The 16761-nt window shown below is 36.7% G+C and overlaps 1 long non-coding RNA gene across 1 annotated transcript in view; it reads left to right on the plus strand.

Moving 5' to 3' along the window:
- The window catches only part of LOC108505176, a 599626-nt gene that overhangs the window by 365611 nt on the left and 217254 nt on the right, over positions 1–16761 (plus strand). Inside the window, exon 5 of the long non-coding RNA XR_001877411.1 lies at positions 16603–16646. This is a non-coding gene — a long non-coding RNA (uncharacterized LOC108505176). The remainder of the gene's footprint in view (positions 1–16602; positions 16647–16761) is intronic.

Here is a 16761-nt window from a genome sequence, read left to right on the forward strand (position 1 = left end):
CAGTCACTATCATTTGAGTCAGCATTAGCCTGTACCTGAGTTCACTTTCAATTCTCTTCAGAGTAAACTCCTCACCACAATTTTCTGAAACCTCTAGAGGAGAACTCACTGTTGCCGGAACTTCTCTCTTCTGAAATGGAACATAATAACTGTTGCCGTGGGATTTATGGTGCTGAAAAATCTCCCGGAGCAGCTAATTAGGGGTGAGATAAGAAAGGGTTTATTTTGCCAAGGCTAAAGATGTTACACAACGCGCACCCCTGTGCCCGAGAGGTTACATTTTTATAATACCCTCTATCCAATCCCAAATATGTCCACCCTGTGGCCTTTATTCTGGTCCGCCCTGGGTCCACCCTCTGAAAATGGGTCTGGGGTGCATTTCTGGACCCCCATTCATCCCATCTTCATCTTCTTCAGAGCACAAAGGGTACATAGTCACCCAGTTTTTGACCGTGTTCTGTGGTTTAGTCCCTGATATGCTGTTCTGCCAACAATCTAGGCCTTGCCTTGATGAAAGACTAAACAGTTCTACTGGATTTGGGAGTAGGGGTGATATAGGGAGCATAGAATGGGGTAAGAGGGCTAAGGAATGTGTAAACAAGGGTGCTACAAAGAAAGGGAAAGGGACAAGGGACAAAGGAGGGAGGGTTGCTGCTTTTAAAATCTACTTATAAAGCTTATAAGGCTTACCAATATTAGAAAAATAAAAAACCATTAGGGGCTTAAGGCATCATAGCCCTGAAGTTTCATCACTCAATTGACCAATACCAGTCACAGTCACAGACGAAATGTGATCTAGTTCTTGAGAATCTGCCTTATATGGAGGTATTGTAATAGTTGATGAGTCTGAACATCTCCCTTCATCACATAATGAAGTAGGAGAGTCATACTTGTCATGCTGATCATACGCTTCTAGTTTAAAAGAAGATAGAATACTGACAAATACAACCTAAGTATGGTGTTCCCATGTTAGGGTGTTTTATTAAAAAAATCTACAGACATCAGGGATAGCAAAGGAGCCTTCTTCTGAAGCTCTGAGTATGCACTCTTTAAAGTCATCTTCATCAAGAATTCTGTGGAAAATACACAGGAAAAATGCTTGCAGAGTGGACATTTGTCTTTGTTTTTTGACCATTCCTGGACAAAACAGAACCAGAATGTGTGGAATCAGTGATCCATGCAGCCAGCACTGTCAAATCTATTCAGACAGAGCTTTAGAAACAGAATATGTCTGCTTAAGAGTAATCAGATGTACTGTCTTTGGCTGGGATAGAGTTAAATTTCTTCAGAGTAACTTGTATATTTTGGATTTTTGATGAAAACGGTGGTAATAATACTGGTATGTTTTAGTTATTGCTGTGCAACATTTACACACTTTTAAGGTGCTTTCTGCTTCTCACACCACAGCGAGGAGGGTTGTGGTTCACAAGAAGCTGGGAGGGACACAGCTGAAACAACTGACCCTAACTGACCACAGGAATATTCCATACCATATCACATCACATTTAGCAATAAAAACTGTGAGAAGAATTGGGGAGCATTCTGAGTTATGACATTTGTATTCCCAAGTTGCACTGATGGAGCCCTGCTTTCCTGGAGATGGCTAAACACTTGCCTGCTGATACAAAGAAGGAAATGAACTCCTTGTTTTGCTTTGCTTGCAAGTGTAGCTTTTGCTTTATTTTTAAGCTGTCTTTATCTCAACACATGAGTTTTCACACTTTCACCCTTTGATCTCATTATCCTACTGAGGGGAGTGAACAAGCAACTGTGTGGTACTTACTTGTTAGCCAGGGGAACCTTTCACTAGAAACAGATTGCTCAAAGCCCCATTCAACATGGCCTTGAACACTTCCAGGGATGGGACATTCACAACTTCTCTGGGCAACATCTTCCATTGTCTCACCACCCTCATAGTAAAGAATTTCATCTCAAAATTTAATCTAAATTTCCCCTCTTTCTCTTTTAAACCGTTACCCTTCATCCTATCACTACACTCCCTGATAAAAAGTCCCTCTCCAGATTTCTTGTAAGTCCCTTTTATATACTGGAAGACTTCTGTAAGGTTTACTTTATTTTTAAGTAGAGGTACTCATTGATGGCACCACTTCTTTCAGGGGAATGTAGGAGACTGCAAGATCATGTTCACAGAAATTCTAAATCAGCTGCTCTCTTACCAATGCAGACATGCCAGAAATACAGCAACTGACACCTCCTGCCCCTCAAAACACTGGCATTCTTTTCATCCTTAGAAGCCCAGCTTTGACACTGGTGTTTGTTCTTTCTGACTTCTAAATAATATATCCTTTGTTTTTCAGTTCTGTGTTACTCTTTTCCCACTGATGCTCTATTTCCACTGTCCTCCGTTTCTTACTCAAGGTTCAGCAGCTGTTTCCTTGCTTCAGATTCTCTGCAAAGCTCCTCAGCGACACAACACATGAGCAACTAGCTGATCTTCTGAGCTGTTCTCCTGTCAGTCAGAATTCTATAGCTTCTATACTGCTTGAGCAGTATCACAGAGTAAGGATGCATCTCCACAGAATATGATGTACAGAAAGTGAAGACAAGCAACAGAGAGATATAGTAAGGCAGTTTTAAGTGAAACTTGTATCATGCTGGCATATGTGAAGACTAGAAGCAGGACTTTCTCTGTCTTCCCCATTTTTAAATGACTGTAGCAGTTCAACAAGATTCTGATCAATATCTTGTGAGACATATTTCCAAAAGAAAACAATGTTTACACATTAAAAGTACAAGAAAAATTAGTTCCATCCTTTAGAAAACAAAACAAAAATAAATAAACAAACAAACCAAAGCAAATATTTAACCTAAAGAACCTACAGTACCAGTCCTAAAATTCTTCTGGTCCTGGACTGTTCATATAACCTCTGCTGCTGCTTTATTGGGCCAACTGTGCTGGCTACTATTAGTGGACCACACATAGAGACTAGCCTAGGTGACCTCCTGGGATGCTTTCCACCCTAAATTAGTCAGTGGCTTTATAACTACAGCAGAAACAACCAGATGTCATTCCTACACCCATCCTCAGTTATGTCGTGCCTTTGAATATAGTCAGATCATCAACTGTGCTTAGCTATAAATCTATTTTAACCTTAATTTAGGCATCAAGCTTAAGCACAGACATTATAAGTCAGTGAAGTCATTATGACTGACCAAGATACTTACACTAAAGTCATTAGGCCACCTTTTGCAGCATGTAGAGAAGCAGGTTGTAACTACATGCTTAATGTTGGGCAAAAAGTTTTCTGTACAGACATACAAAAAGTTCACATGGACACACAGGCACAGACAGACACACAGATGGACAAAAGCCATGAGGTTTTGCTCAGCAATGAGTGCATCTAAAATGGTGTATTCTGTTTTGTGTGTAATCTCTCATGAAATGGCCCTTCTCGCAAAGATCACTGCAATGTCAGAAACCTGGGAAGACTTAACAGGAGAAGCAATTTTATCACACAAAGTGAAACTGCTGAAGAAGATCAGTCTTTGGGGTATAATTTTTCACATGTTTTAAGCAACCAAAAATATAATTACAGACCAGCAGTACAATTCATAAAAAAGATAGAGCAAAACCCACCTAAACATTAAAATACATAGCTAGAAATGGGAGGAAGAGGTAAAGACTTTTGCACAATTAGAGAAGAACCTTAAAACAACAGCTAATCTAATATTCAAATTGAAATTTTGCACATGCAACATTTTGACATACCTACACCTATATTAATGGCACTTTTTTTTTTTAAGCAGCCATAGAAACCACATTCTCTCATCCCTTCAGGCAGAAAGAAGATTCTATAGGAACATACAAGTTTTCCTAATCCCTATTCTATTTGAAAATCTTCAGCTTTCCTTTGGTAGAGACAACAGTTAGTATTACTGAACCCTGTAATTTCTCTTTTTTCATAATGCGTTTTTAAGAAGGGATTTAATACCTTTTGTGGTATCAATGGTGCATTTAAAACTTCATCATTTTGTAGTTTGGACAGCTAGGTTTTAGGTAACAGACTAGATGTACTTAATAAATGATACAATTATAAAAATAAGTTGCGCATTCAACCTCAATTTGACTTTCATAGTGAATAGTTTAAATTGTGAGCATGGATAAGTTAACAAAAACAAAATTATTTATCTAGCTTGCTCATATGTAAGAAAGGGATTTCCATCTTGCAGGAATTTATAGTTTATCCTTCAATGAAGTCAACAAGATGTCCAACGTGTGAGTCTCAGTTATACATGTCACATTAATCCTTTGATAGAATGATTTAGAATTATTTTTCTGATAAAAGGAAGATTTGATAAAAGATACAGATCGCAAACATGCTTTTATTTAAATGAAAAACTGGATAATATAAAGACCATCTGGAAACGTGTGCTAGGCAAAAGAATATTTTTCTTTTCAAGTATAGCTGCATACAGAATAATGCCTCTCCCTTCTAAAAGTTTCTTTTGACTAGAGGACAAAGTTAGTCAAATTTATGATGGAATTTTTTAATGTACTGTATTAAAAAAAAGTTTTTAGTAATTGTAGAAATTTATGAAAATTTTATGAAATTCCATAAAACTTTAAGGAAGTCATAAAGTATTGATAGCTTATGGCAAAACTAACAAAATAAATAAAAATAAATAACCTTTAACGTATGGAGATTTCTGTGAAAGATATGAAATTAAAATGGGAATTACTAAAATCCAATTTGCACAATTTGAATTTGAACAGAATCAACAAAACTAAAACAAGTTCAAAAATACATTACAAAAATTTTTTTAAAATGAATGTGCCATTTTCGATAGTTAATCTGAAATGTTAGTGTCTCTTTAGTCTAAAGTCTTTGTCCCACTTAAGATTTTAGGGTTCTTTTAAATATTGGATTATTTTCATAATCTTCTGACAGTTACAATCCTTTTGTGCAAAAAAATTCCTTTTATTTAAATTTGTTGTTTCTAGTCTGAGTGCAAAGAACTATATGAATGAAGCATTTAGGACATTATTATTCTTTTAGGAAGTTTTTTTTCAGTCCCCTTTTGGATAATTTTTCACCTCTGTTGCTTGGTCTTTTAACAATCTTTCTGATCCAATATTAATGCAAATTGCTTTGTCATGTTTTGTGACTTTTCTGCACTTATACTCAGATATAGCCTAGATTCACAGGTATTTATTTTTTTTTTTTTTTTAATCACTAATGGATTTGTAGCTAACCTATGGCTTGATCCATGGAACGTTGCCTTTTGTATCACTGATGTATGCATTGTGCTGATAAGCATTGTGGTTCATTTTCCTCTTGAGTAAGCACAGTTAAAAAAAAAAGGCAGGGGGTGGGGGGTGGGGGGAGAGGGAAAGAAAGAGAGAAACTCTCAGACTAATAATTACCTTAGCCTGAGACAAGGATGGCAAAACACCCTTGATTGCTTTCTAACCTTCAGTAATGTGTAATAAAATATGGCTGCTTCAGGACAAAAACTGTGTGATAGCTTCTGTCATTTTAATGTTATTTCACTGAAATCCTCAAAACTGCATTTCATTCAGCATTATCGGTGTGACAATGTTTTAATTAAAGGGTAAATCTTGGCCTAATTATGAACACTTTTCTGACATCAAAAGGACTATCCCTAGTATTCTCAGTGTCATCATTTCATATTACATTTTAATTTGTTAGTTCATCAGTGTGAACTGAGTGTCCTAATATGTAAAGTATCATTTGTCATGATTCAGTGATCTAACAAGACTTGTTGAAAGGTGAACTGATTAGTAAAAATAAAGAAGATTTCAACCTTATGGAACATATTATAAATTCTGTATGCAAGAGTACTTTTATCACATAGGACATGAACAACTGTTCTTCTGATATGTTTGCAGTATCACATAAAATTTTATCTGTTTCATGGTCTGAAAAGGAAAAAACATATACCCAAACGCTTAATTCTTTGCTAGAGAGATTTTAATTCAGCTATAGTGGTTGATGATGTACAGCATTTTCTGATTTTATTATGTGTGGATTATGAAGATCTAAGGTAGATGTGGCAAGATAAGTGGATAAACTCAAAAAATTTGTATATCTCAAACTGCTCCAAGAAATATCTAGTGATATATCTACAAATTCAAACAGTTTCTGCCTTTAGTATCCTATAATTCCTTTATCTAGACCTAAGAAAGAGAAGTTAATCAACTAAACTGGAGAAACATATGGATACATGGATGATTAAAACTGAGATTTGAATATAGTTACATTTCTTTTAACATAATTTACTTTTAAGAAAAGTGAGACCACTTGTTTCCTTATCTTGCTAAAAATTCATGTAGATCTCTCTAAAAATATTGTTTGGAATCAGTATCTCTTCTATTCTTCTTTCATTTTTATTTGCATCATCCACAAATGTAAAGTTGGCTTTGTTTGTTTTAAGATTTACAAGTAAACAGGTTTACAATAAAACTGTGTTTTAAAAGCACCATGTTCACATTGGTGTTAGAGTTTGGACCAGGCTTTTGAAGTGAATCTTCTGCTTCCACTAACTAGGCTTTGATTCCCTTTGTGTCTTAGGTCTGCAAACTAGATGCCTTCTGCACAAAACTGAAGTGGAAATTTTGCTTCAGGAGTGCATTGCTGAGTGACAGAGAGGAGCTAATTTCAGTTAAAAGCCTTGAATCATGTATAGTTTGGATGCTGGGTGCTAGCGCAGACTGGGGACTACCTCAGTGTTTTATCACGTCTTTTAATGTTCCTGTGTTGTACCAGTTTTCAGTAATTGAATTTGAATTTTTAATGCTGAAATCTGAATCCAGAATATCTGAATGCTTCTTTAGTTGCTCTGTATATTTGTGTGGAGAGCTAAGCAGTGCAATTCACAAACACCACATTAAGAAACTACCTGTAGCTGAGCTAAAAGTAATGATAAGGACAAACATATCTTTACACTGGATTTTCTCTAATGTTTCAATGTTTTTCCAACTGATGTAGATGTGTATCTTCTTCAGTTCTTTGCTTTGATCTGTCTTTCAAAAAGTCCTGAGGCCTTTCTCCTAGTTAAGGTCGTTTCTTTATACCAATAGATAGCAGTGACAATTACATTCCATCCCACTCCAGCTATATCTAGGCAGACAATATTTGCTCATGGTATGATAAAGCTGTCCCTATTCTCTGTTTCTTCGTATGGAACTCGTAAGAAAATCTGGTTTGTTTTCAGCAGGAGGGAAAAAGATCTTGACTATTGTGGACTTGACTCCTTACACAAACTGTTCCATTTTGCACAGAATTAAACAACAACAAAAAACAAAACACAAAAATTAAAGCAAAACAAAACTCAAAACCCAACAAAACAAAAGAAAAAAAACATTCTGTATCATCAAAGAAGAAAGGTGGAGTGGTAGCAATTCCCCAGCCTACGTCTTATTTCAATGGATAGAAATCCTGATTTTCAGGATCTCTCTGCAACAGTGACATCTGACTCATTCCTAAGCTACCTGAAATTTTTCTGAGCAATTCTACCTTCTCATAGGGTCTAATTTTTTTGATACAGGTTACAGTATAAAAATCAGAATACAATCAGAACATAATTGAAAGCCCTGTTGAAAGGTTCATCTTGTTAAATAACTAAATAAAAGCACCTCCTGGGTGAAAAGTGGCAGCTGTTAAACAGTGAACAGCAATACTGCACAAGAGCTCAGGACAGTGAAAAAAAGCATCATATCTAATTGAAGCTGGAGGAGAATTGTTAGTAGATGGAATGCAATTATGCAAACTGGAAACTATCCAAAATACTAAGGTTAACATACATGTCTTTTGCTTACTTTTTGATGCAAGGGGAGAGGGAAAATGATTGTTATTTTGCTACATTAAAGTTTAAATCTTGAAAATTTAAACAGTAATGTGCAAATCATTAGAATTCCACTTATTTATTTCAAAACGAAAGATCATCTCTGGAAGAAAATGCACTAAATTGTAGGGTCAAAATAAAGCTAACACAGCAGGAAGCACTATTAATTTACCTTTCAGCCAAGTCATCCTTCTGGGTCTTGTAAGTTGTGTTCTGCATAAGTTGTAAACCCAAAGTCAGTGTGCTGGCTTGGAAAAACAATATGTCTTAAAGAGTGGTTTTACATAATGATGTAACATGAAAAGCAAGCATTGGTTAGAAGATTATCCTCTCCTTGCAACATGAGGGTATTGCAGGGCACAGGTACAAGGGTGTATTTTGGAAGCTTTTTTGTTCCCTTGTTATTTATCCATTTCACCATTTATATGTTTGCTGGATCAAGCTTTTTGGTCAGTTCTTTATTGTTCTGTATTGTTCTGTATTGTTCTTCAAGTAGAAAAGTTTCTTAACAGGTTGTTTTTTTTTTTTAATTCATTATTATAAAGAATTATCTTTATTTCATCTGCAAGGGATTCCTCTCTGTCCTTTGTATATACTGTATCAATACAAACTTCCTGTCTCACTGATATTAATAATATGTCAAGATTCATTCCTGTTGAGAAAAAGTATCCCTTGAAAGTTATCATGCTTCAATCTACAATTCTGCAGGAAGGAAAGCATTTGCAGCCAAAGCATGGGGTAGAAAATTCCATTTCCTTTAGATGACTGAGACTGCCACCTCTGAGATACTTCCTCAGAAGGAAATAATGCTAAAACTAGAAGCAGAAAAGATAACCATGCAGCAGGAAAAGCTTTTTAATGTTCTGTACATTGCCAGGAGAGTCCAAACTAGTTGATAATTCCTGTCAACTTATTTGGGGAAAAACGTAGTTGCAATTACAAGAAAGGCCCATACTTTTGGCATACATTTATTATGATACCTGTAGAAATATTACTCCTATAGTATTATTTGTTCCATGGCTGGCACAGAAAACATTTTCTCTGGTTAAAATTAAGAAGAAATCAATGACAAATATTACCTTTCAATCCATATAATGGTATAGTGGTGTGACACATTAATTTCAGTATTGTAGGATGATAATATGGTAAAATTACCACTTTATCATACACAGGTGCAATTCAGCTGCCAGAATTAATACAGACCACTTACATAGATTCTGAGTGTCATGGTTTGAGATCCCCAAAATCTAATTCCTTATTCTAAGCCCCCTTCCACATCTCAGCCCAATGTGAGATGGTTTTTTCCAGACAAAACACAAGACTCAAAATGGGGGAAGGGGAATATATTACAATGACTAAAAATAAATAAATACTACAATATATTATATACACTATCTCAACTATCTCTACCATGACAGATCAGATCTCTTCTCCCCTCCAAATTAAAGTCTAGGAGGGAAGAAGGAAAGATTCCTCTAGTCTCTGAGCAGCAGTATCTTCTAAGGCAGCAGGTTCTCTGTGTCTTTCCATGCAGCAGTTGGAGCTGGATCTCTGCCAGCACACACGAGGGAGGCCTCCAAGCCCCTCTCGGCCCCTCGACAAGGGGGCAAAGGGGTCTTCCATGGGCTACGTTTAGCCCAGACAAAGGTCATTCCACCACGGTCATACCACAAAGCACAGGGGATCTTCATGACAGTCTGGTATCTCCAGGGGACTCAAAGCCCCTTGCAGAGCTTCTGTGCCCTGCCTCAAGATGGCTGCGAGCTTCTTTATAGCTTGCAGCAAGGGAGGGCCCCAAGGTCAACCTCCTACACACCATCCTGGCTGAGCTCTCAGGACAACCGAGCTTCTTAGCTCCTTTACTCCGTTTAGGACTTCTAGTCAGTAAGAGTCCACCCCCCTCAATTTTGGAGGGATCTCAAAGAAAGTTTAGGGGGGTTTTTGCAGTTCTTACCCCCAAACTCTGTCTCTCTGCTGCTAGCTCTCTTTCTCAGCTCTCCTTCCAGGAGTTCTCTTTCTCTTGCTGCATGCTTGTTTTGCTGCTCTCTTATCTTTTGGCTCTGTGTCGCTGCTTTTTCTCCGGTCAATGCTGGCTGCTGCTACTGTGACCGCTGCCCATGGTGGAGAAACATGTCCCGGCTCAACTACAGACACTTAGCCCAGTCTAACACTGTTCCAAGTCTCTGCAGTCCCCCCAGCCGGGGGCCAGGGGCTGGAGCCCCCCCAGGGGGGCTCCTGCTCTCTCTCCTCGTGGTCTTACAACATGGTCACTTCTTCTCCAACCAGACTACAACTCGTCTCCTCCGGTCAGCTTGTGGTATGTTTATATTTCGCGGGAGCGCAGATTGGTTCAATCTTAAGTGTCACCACCCCCTGGGGGTTACCACTTTCTTAGCTTCAGGGGGAAAACCTGGTTCAAACCACTACACTGAGCCCCTACCCCTAGAAGAGATTCTGATACTCTTTTATGAACAAATATGAATCAATCTGTGAATAATTCTGACAATGCTGTCATTACAAAATGTACTGATTTTGGTTGGGGTAGAGTTGATTTTATTCACAGTTGCTAATATGGGGCTGGGTTTTTAATTTGTGCTGACCACAGGGTTGATAATACAGAGATGTTTTTGTTCTTGCTGAGCAGGGCTTGCACAGAGCAATGGCTTCTTTGGCTTTTCTTATTGCCATGCTGGTGAGGCAGCTGGGAGTGCATGAGAGGTCGGGAGGGGACACAGCTGGGACAGGTGACCCAAACTGACCAAAAGGATGTTCCAGACCATAAGGCACCATGCTCAGTATATAAGTGGGAAGAAGAAGGAGAAAGAGAGGACATTTAGAGTGATGGTGTTTGTCTTCCCAAGTTACCGCTAAATGTGATGGGGCCTTGCTCTCCTGGAGATGGTTGAACACCTGTCTGCCCATGGGAAGCAATGAATTAATTTAATTCTTTGGTTTTGCTTTGCTTGCATACATAGCTTTTGCTTTCCCTATTAAACTGTCTTTATCTTAACCCCATGAGTTTTCTTTCTTTTACCCTTCTGATTCTCTCCCTGATCCCATTGGTAGGGGAGTGAGTGAGCTGTGTGGTGCCTGGTTGCTGGCCGGGGTTAAACTACAACAGTAATTTTTTGGCACCCAATGTAAGGCTCAATGAGTTCAAGATACCAACAGATCTGATTGGGATGTACTAAATTTAATTTATAGATGTTAGTGCTGTTTAGCTAACTAACACATTAATGTGACTACTGTTTTTGGCAGCAGCAGATTCCTGGAGTGATTTTGAAAGAATAATGTTAAGAAGCATTTTTAAAAGTATGATATAATGTGTATACGATGAAGAGTCATTGCATTTATTAGGTCATTATTAGTAAAATTATTAAGAATAACACTGTATTATATGTATAAGAGCAGAACAGGAGTCAAGTATAGCATGATCATGCAGATTCACTGTTGCTTAAATTTTCTGCTTCCTTATGGTTAAAGACCTCTTCACAGACTTCAAGAAAAGTAAATAACCTCAGTGATTTGGGCCCAATCTGCAATTCCAGTGGGCTTACTCACCTCTATACTGTCTATATGTCACGTTTGAGGAACATGTGTCCAAATTTCTGCTGAAATAGCAAAACAGGAGTAAATTTATAGAAATTTCTATGAAAAGTATTAATAATCATCTATGGGCCTGAAAAAAATGAAAAAATTGTTCAGTCTTGCTGAAGTAGAAGACAAGGAATTAAAGTACTCTTTGGAGTTAAAGTCAAGACTATCAGAAAGCAAAGATATTGAATGCAACTTATGTTTCATGCTTAGTAGACTAGCAGTCATACAAATTTTGTCTAAATGGATCTCATAGGTACATTTTTGTGCCTATAAACTTAATCCAGAGTATTACAAACACTTCTCATTAGTTTTCTTTTTTAGAAGAGTTAGTATTTTATCCAGCCTTCTTATTCTGACATGAAATTGAAGATGTAGTGCCTTTGACTGAATGTTAAATATTGGTGTTAGATAATAGGTAGTTAAGCAGGAAGAGAAAGAGCATGCTTTCTCTGTGCTTCCAAAGATCTATTAATAGATAAAAACTATCATTTAATGGTAACATATAAAGAGGATTTTGGAGATTAATATGCTGCGACTGGAAGTGATTAATTTCACGATGAATTCTTACATTCTACATAGAGCAAGACAGTATTTAAGAAATCAAATTCTGTTCTTCTGTGTACTGTGTTATATAAGTAAAGTCACTTTACATGGATCTGAAATTAACTGTAATACAATGAGACTATCTGGATGCTATCCCAAAAAAGCATTTTGTGTATATTTTCCTTTTCTTTTCCTCTGTTGTGAATTAATAATGTGTTTATGGGTCCATGTCTTGAAGAATGCTTTTCTATTTATTTCTATTATGTAGGTGTTTATAAGTTGTGCCTTTTATCTGTTGATACCACTTCTTCCCCTGTAGTATGATTTTGGTACAAAAATATCTCTTTAGTTTACCGTCCCCATTCTGAACCCTTTAGCTTTTCCCATGTGTCTGGTTACCTATAACTGACAGGCTGTTGCAAATAATTAGATATTCTCCAGTTAACTGGCCTTTGCAAAGAAGGTTCTTGAAGAAAACCAACAAACTTAACTACCGCACATTTTCTTAGCTTGAAATTCCTAATAAACAAATATGAGGTAAATATTCATAGACTAAAGATCAAATACTTCAAGTCTTCTGACAGTAATTGAGTGTATTTTCAAGAGAGGTTCAATTTGGACAGAGAGTAATTTTTTTTCTTTCCATTTCATTGCTGTCTGTCTCAAATAGTAAATATTTCATACTACTGACTGACACTTCACAGTTGGTACAAGTAAGTGTACAACAGTCAGAACTCATTTAAAGACCTCCAGCTGCAATTTTATTAATAAATACCATTCCATAAATAAAGTTAATGTTTACTCCCTGGCTTTATATCCATGGAAGCAATATTCACACGCACATCATCAGAACTGCAATAGCTGAGACTATAAGTCTCCCATCTGTCCTAGTCCCAAAAGAAGGATCAGATGCTCTTGATTAAGATACCTCTATAATAAGTCTCAGAATAGCTGTTGATGTCATTAACATCTGTCTAGTCATTGGAACACCTCTTTAATTTTGAACTCTGAGCTGAGGCTTGCAGACTGTACTTTCAAAGGAATTAGCATGCTTGGAAAAGCATCTGAACAGCTAACCTACACAGGTGCTTTCAGAAATCACATTAATGAGAGTTAGATGACTAAGTGTTTTGGCAAATCTGCACCTATCTTCATCATACCAAAATGCCTTTGGAAAGTCTTGGGACTTAGGCATCTTTACTAACTTAATCAAGAAAATACACAAAACAAACCCAGGAAAAACCATGCTTGAGTACAACAATATAGTGTCCGGAAGAGTTTTTGCCTTTTCTATATGAAATATATCGTGTACTTACAATGAACAAACAGCAAGCCTTGGAGTTCAGAGCACAACAAGTTTGTTATTCAAAGTAAATATTTTTCTTCCCACAAAACTCTGACCATTCAAAATACTGAGAGTTCTCTGAAGAATAAAGTTGCTATGTCCTTTTTTTTCTGTTTTCAGACATCATGAAAGTAGGAGTAGGAAGTAGCTCATTCACAGTCTAATGCTTGATCAGATGAAGTGGGTGGTAAGATTCTTTTCTGTTCAGATGTTAAGTGGGTGAACATCCCAACATAGCCTTCATTCACAAATTATTATTGCAACATATGAAATTCATTGACATTGTTTTCAATTGATACTTATGTAAATAAGGTAAGAAGGAATTAATTCACACTGACCAAATATCACCAAATGTCACTGCCCAAGAAACCTGTTTGTTTTCTTAACTGATCACTAAAAGCTCAAAACACATCTTTGATTCTGTTGAGGTTCACTGCATAACCTTTTTTTTCAGATCTTGTTAGTCTTCTTGACACTAACTCTTTATTTTTGGAATTTTTATAAATATTAATCCCTCAAGTGAAACATATATCAGCTTTAGGTGTAGGAAAACTGATACTTGTGGCATAGCAGATTGGACTGTTATTGGAAGCCAATTTCTAAGTTATCTGGAAAGACTGTTGACCAATTCCTCTTATTTTAAATGATAAAGGAACACAATAGAAAAATTAGTATTTTTAGGAATGGATTAAGAACAGTGGGGGGGCCCCTGGTGGTCTAGTGGTTAGGGTGCAGGACTCTCACCGCTGCGACTCGGGTTCGATTCCCAGCCCCCCGGGCAGATGGAGCTCGTCAGCCCTGTGAGGCAATCCATCTAAGAGAAGGTCACTCTAAACAAACCTACATCCTGGGGACCTCACTGCCACTGTCCAAGCTCGCTCGGCCCCGGCAGATGAACCTCAGGATTAAAGGGTGGGCTCAGTTCAGCGCACGCTGTCTCACCTAAAAAATCCACTGCGCAGGCTCGAAGGGTTAATGACCTTTCCCAAATCTTCGCTCGCGAAGACTGGCCATTATTAAGAACAGTGGGAGAACTGATTACGTGTTTCATGAGGAAACATGTCACTTAGCAGCCAAACAGGCTTCACCTTGGTGATATGCCATCTCAGGACATGATTGGTTTGACTGTATTTAAGAATAAGTGTTTGGTGTTCTGTTGTGTATTTATTAGCCTGAGAATTAAATCCTGAAGTTAGGTATTTGCTATGTCAAAGAAATTGTTTCCTGTTACAAATCTGAGTCTTTCAGTGATGCTGCGGATTAGACACTTTGAAATACACCTATGTGTTTTCACATCCTAACAGATTCTTAACTTAAAAGAAATACATTTCTGAATCTAAAGTATTCAGCAGCCTTTCCTTTCACTTCAAAGACATGGCCTCCCCCTAAAGTCAAAGAATTCTTGCAGAATATAATATATTCTTTCTCATGTCCGCCTTATAGGTATTGATAGTAAACCAAGCTTAAAACATTTCAACAAATCTGACAATATCAGTCACTGCTCTTAAAGGTGAGCTGTGGAAGGTTTTTACAGTGTTTAGATTATTCCATTAGGTTCAAAAGGAGCAAATTAACAATTTACATTAAGGTCACTTTTTAGGTGACTTCAAAGCCTAACTAATGTAAACACAGGCAGAAATACTTTTGTGCATTCTGAGCCCTTGCTTAGATCTGGTCATTTTTTGTTTACTTATTTGCTTTCTTGCTTGGCTTTTTTGGGTTTTTTAGGGTTTTTTTTTGGCAGGGGAACTACATGTATAGAGCAGTAGTAAGCTGTATGGTCATTGATGAAATTTTTACTTGGGTGTTCATATTCCCAATAATATATTTGAAAAATGTTGATCTGAGATCAGTTTCAGGTATTCGTTGTTTGTACAGTTAAAGTGCTTAAGAATAGTTTCTTCCTTTGTCCCCATAAAGTGAAATGGAACTAATCAATCATTTCCTATTTGGACAGTTAAGTTTCAGCATTTCTAGTTATTGCAGGACTAAGCCCAAGATCTTTACACATTGATATGGTAGACTTCAGCCTCCTAATAAAATCTGTTGTTATTCTTAAACCTTACAGCCCTTCACACTTGTAACCACTGTAACTGTTTTTATGAATAGAACCTTTGAATACTTACGTGAACATTGCCTGTATAGTTTTAATGCTAGCCGAGCATATGTATCCACACTCACAGAAAAATGGGTGAGAAAAATCGAGGAATAGAGTTTTTGAATATTTCCCTCTTCAATGAATGAATATCTTAAGATGTGCACATTAGAAATGTTAGTTTAGATATCACATGTAGCCAAATCGCTTGTGAATAAAGTACCAGTCCTCAAAACAGTCTGATTAAGCTTTCATCCCTTGTTTTGGATATTTTAGAATTCTGCAGTGGAATATTGAAATTCTACATATGATGTTTGTGATGCAACAGTTTCAAGGATTCAGATGGAGGAAAACTGAAGTTAATGTTCATAACCTACCCTAGTTATTATTATCTAATTACTATTTCCTGAGTCCTACTTTTCCAAAAATAAATTATAAAAATCCACAAACCCTTAGACAATTTATAATATTTAGTATAATGTTTTATGCAGTCTTGAAAACAATGAATTTAAGTGCTTTGTATTATGCAGTTTTTATTTTAATTAGTTCTTTAATGTCATTAAAATCTGCAAAGTGATTCAAGCCTGAAAATATGTTTCAAGAACTAAAAAGGTATGTATTTGGAAAAGGTGACCTGTAGTAAAAATATTGAATTCTGCATAATTTTAGACTTTAATTTATAGGATCATTTAAACATTCAATTATGAAAATTACAATTAAAAATGGTCTCTTATATGAGTTGAAATGAAATTCTTTACTGAAATGGTGGTGCGGTACTGGAACTGGTTGCTCAGAGAAGTTGTGGCTGTCCCATCCCTGGAAGTGTTCAAGGCCAAGCTGGATGGGGCTTTAACAACCTGCTCTAGTGGCAAGTGTCTCTGACACTTCTAGTGGGAGAGTTGAAACTAGATGATCTTTGAGTTGTGTTCCAACTCAAACTATCCTATGATAATAAGACCTGTAAGAAAATTCAGAAATATTAGATATATTTAATAAGAGGGAAAAACAAAACTGCAGAAGTCCATTTATATTTTCATTGCTAATTGTTCTTTTCAGTTACGTATGGGTGTTGCAAAGTTGTAATTGTTTCAGACTATTCCTATCAACAAATGTAAATATGTGTATAAAGAAAACCATGGTATTTGACAATGGCTGTGACTACGAGTAACATCAAATGCTTCTGAATCTTTTTTAGATCTCTATCCTGAGACAAAACAACAGGATGTGCCTTGGAGAAGAGTAAGTTAAAAAATTCTTTGTTCTTGATACTTTTTTTAGTCATAGTAATAACAACTGGATACTGTACGTTGAATTTCAATGAAATGAATCCTTTATCCATTCCTTTTTCAAATAC

This window comes from Lepidothrix coronata, unplaced genomic scaffold (assembly GCF_001604755.1).
Source record: "Lepidothrix coronata isolate B3197 unplaced genomic scaffold, Lepidothrix_coronata-1.0 Scaffold185, whole genome shotgun sequence".
NCBI lineage: Eukaryota > Metazoa > Chordata > Aves > Passeriformes > Pipridae > Lepidothrix > Lepidothrix coronata.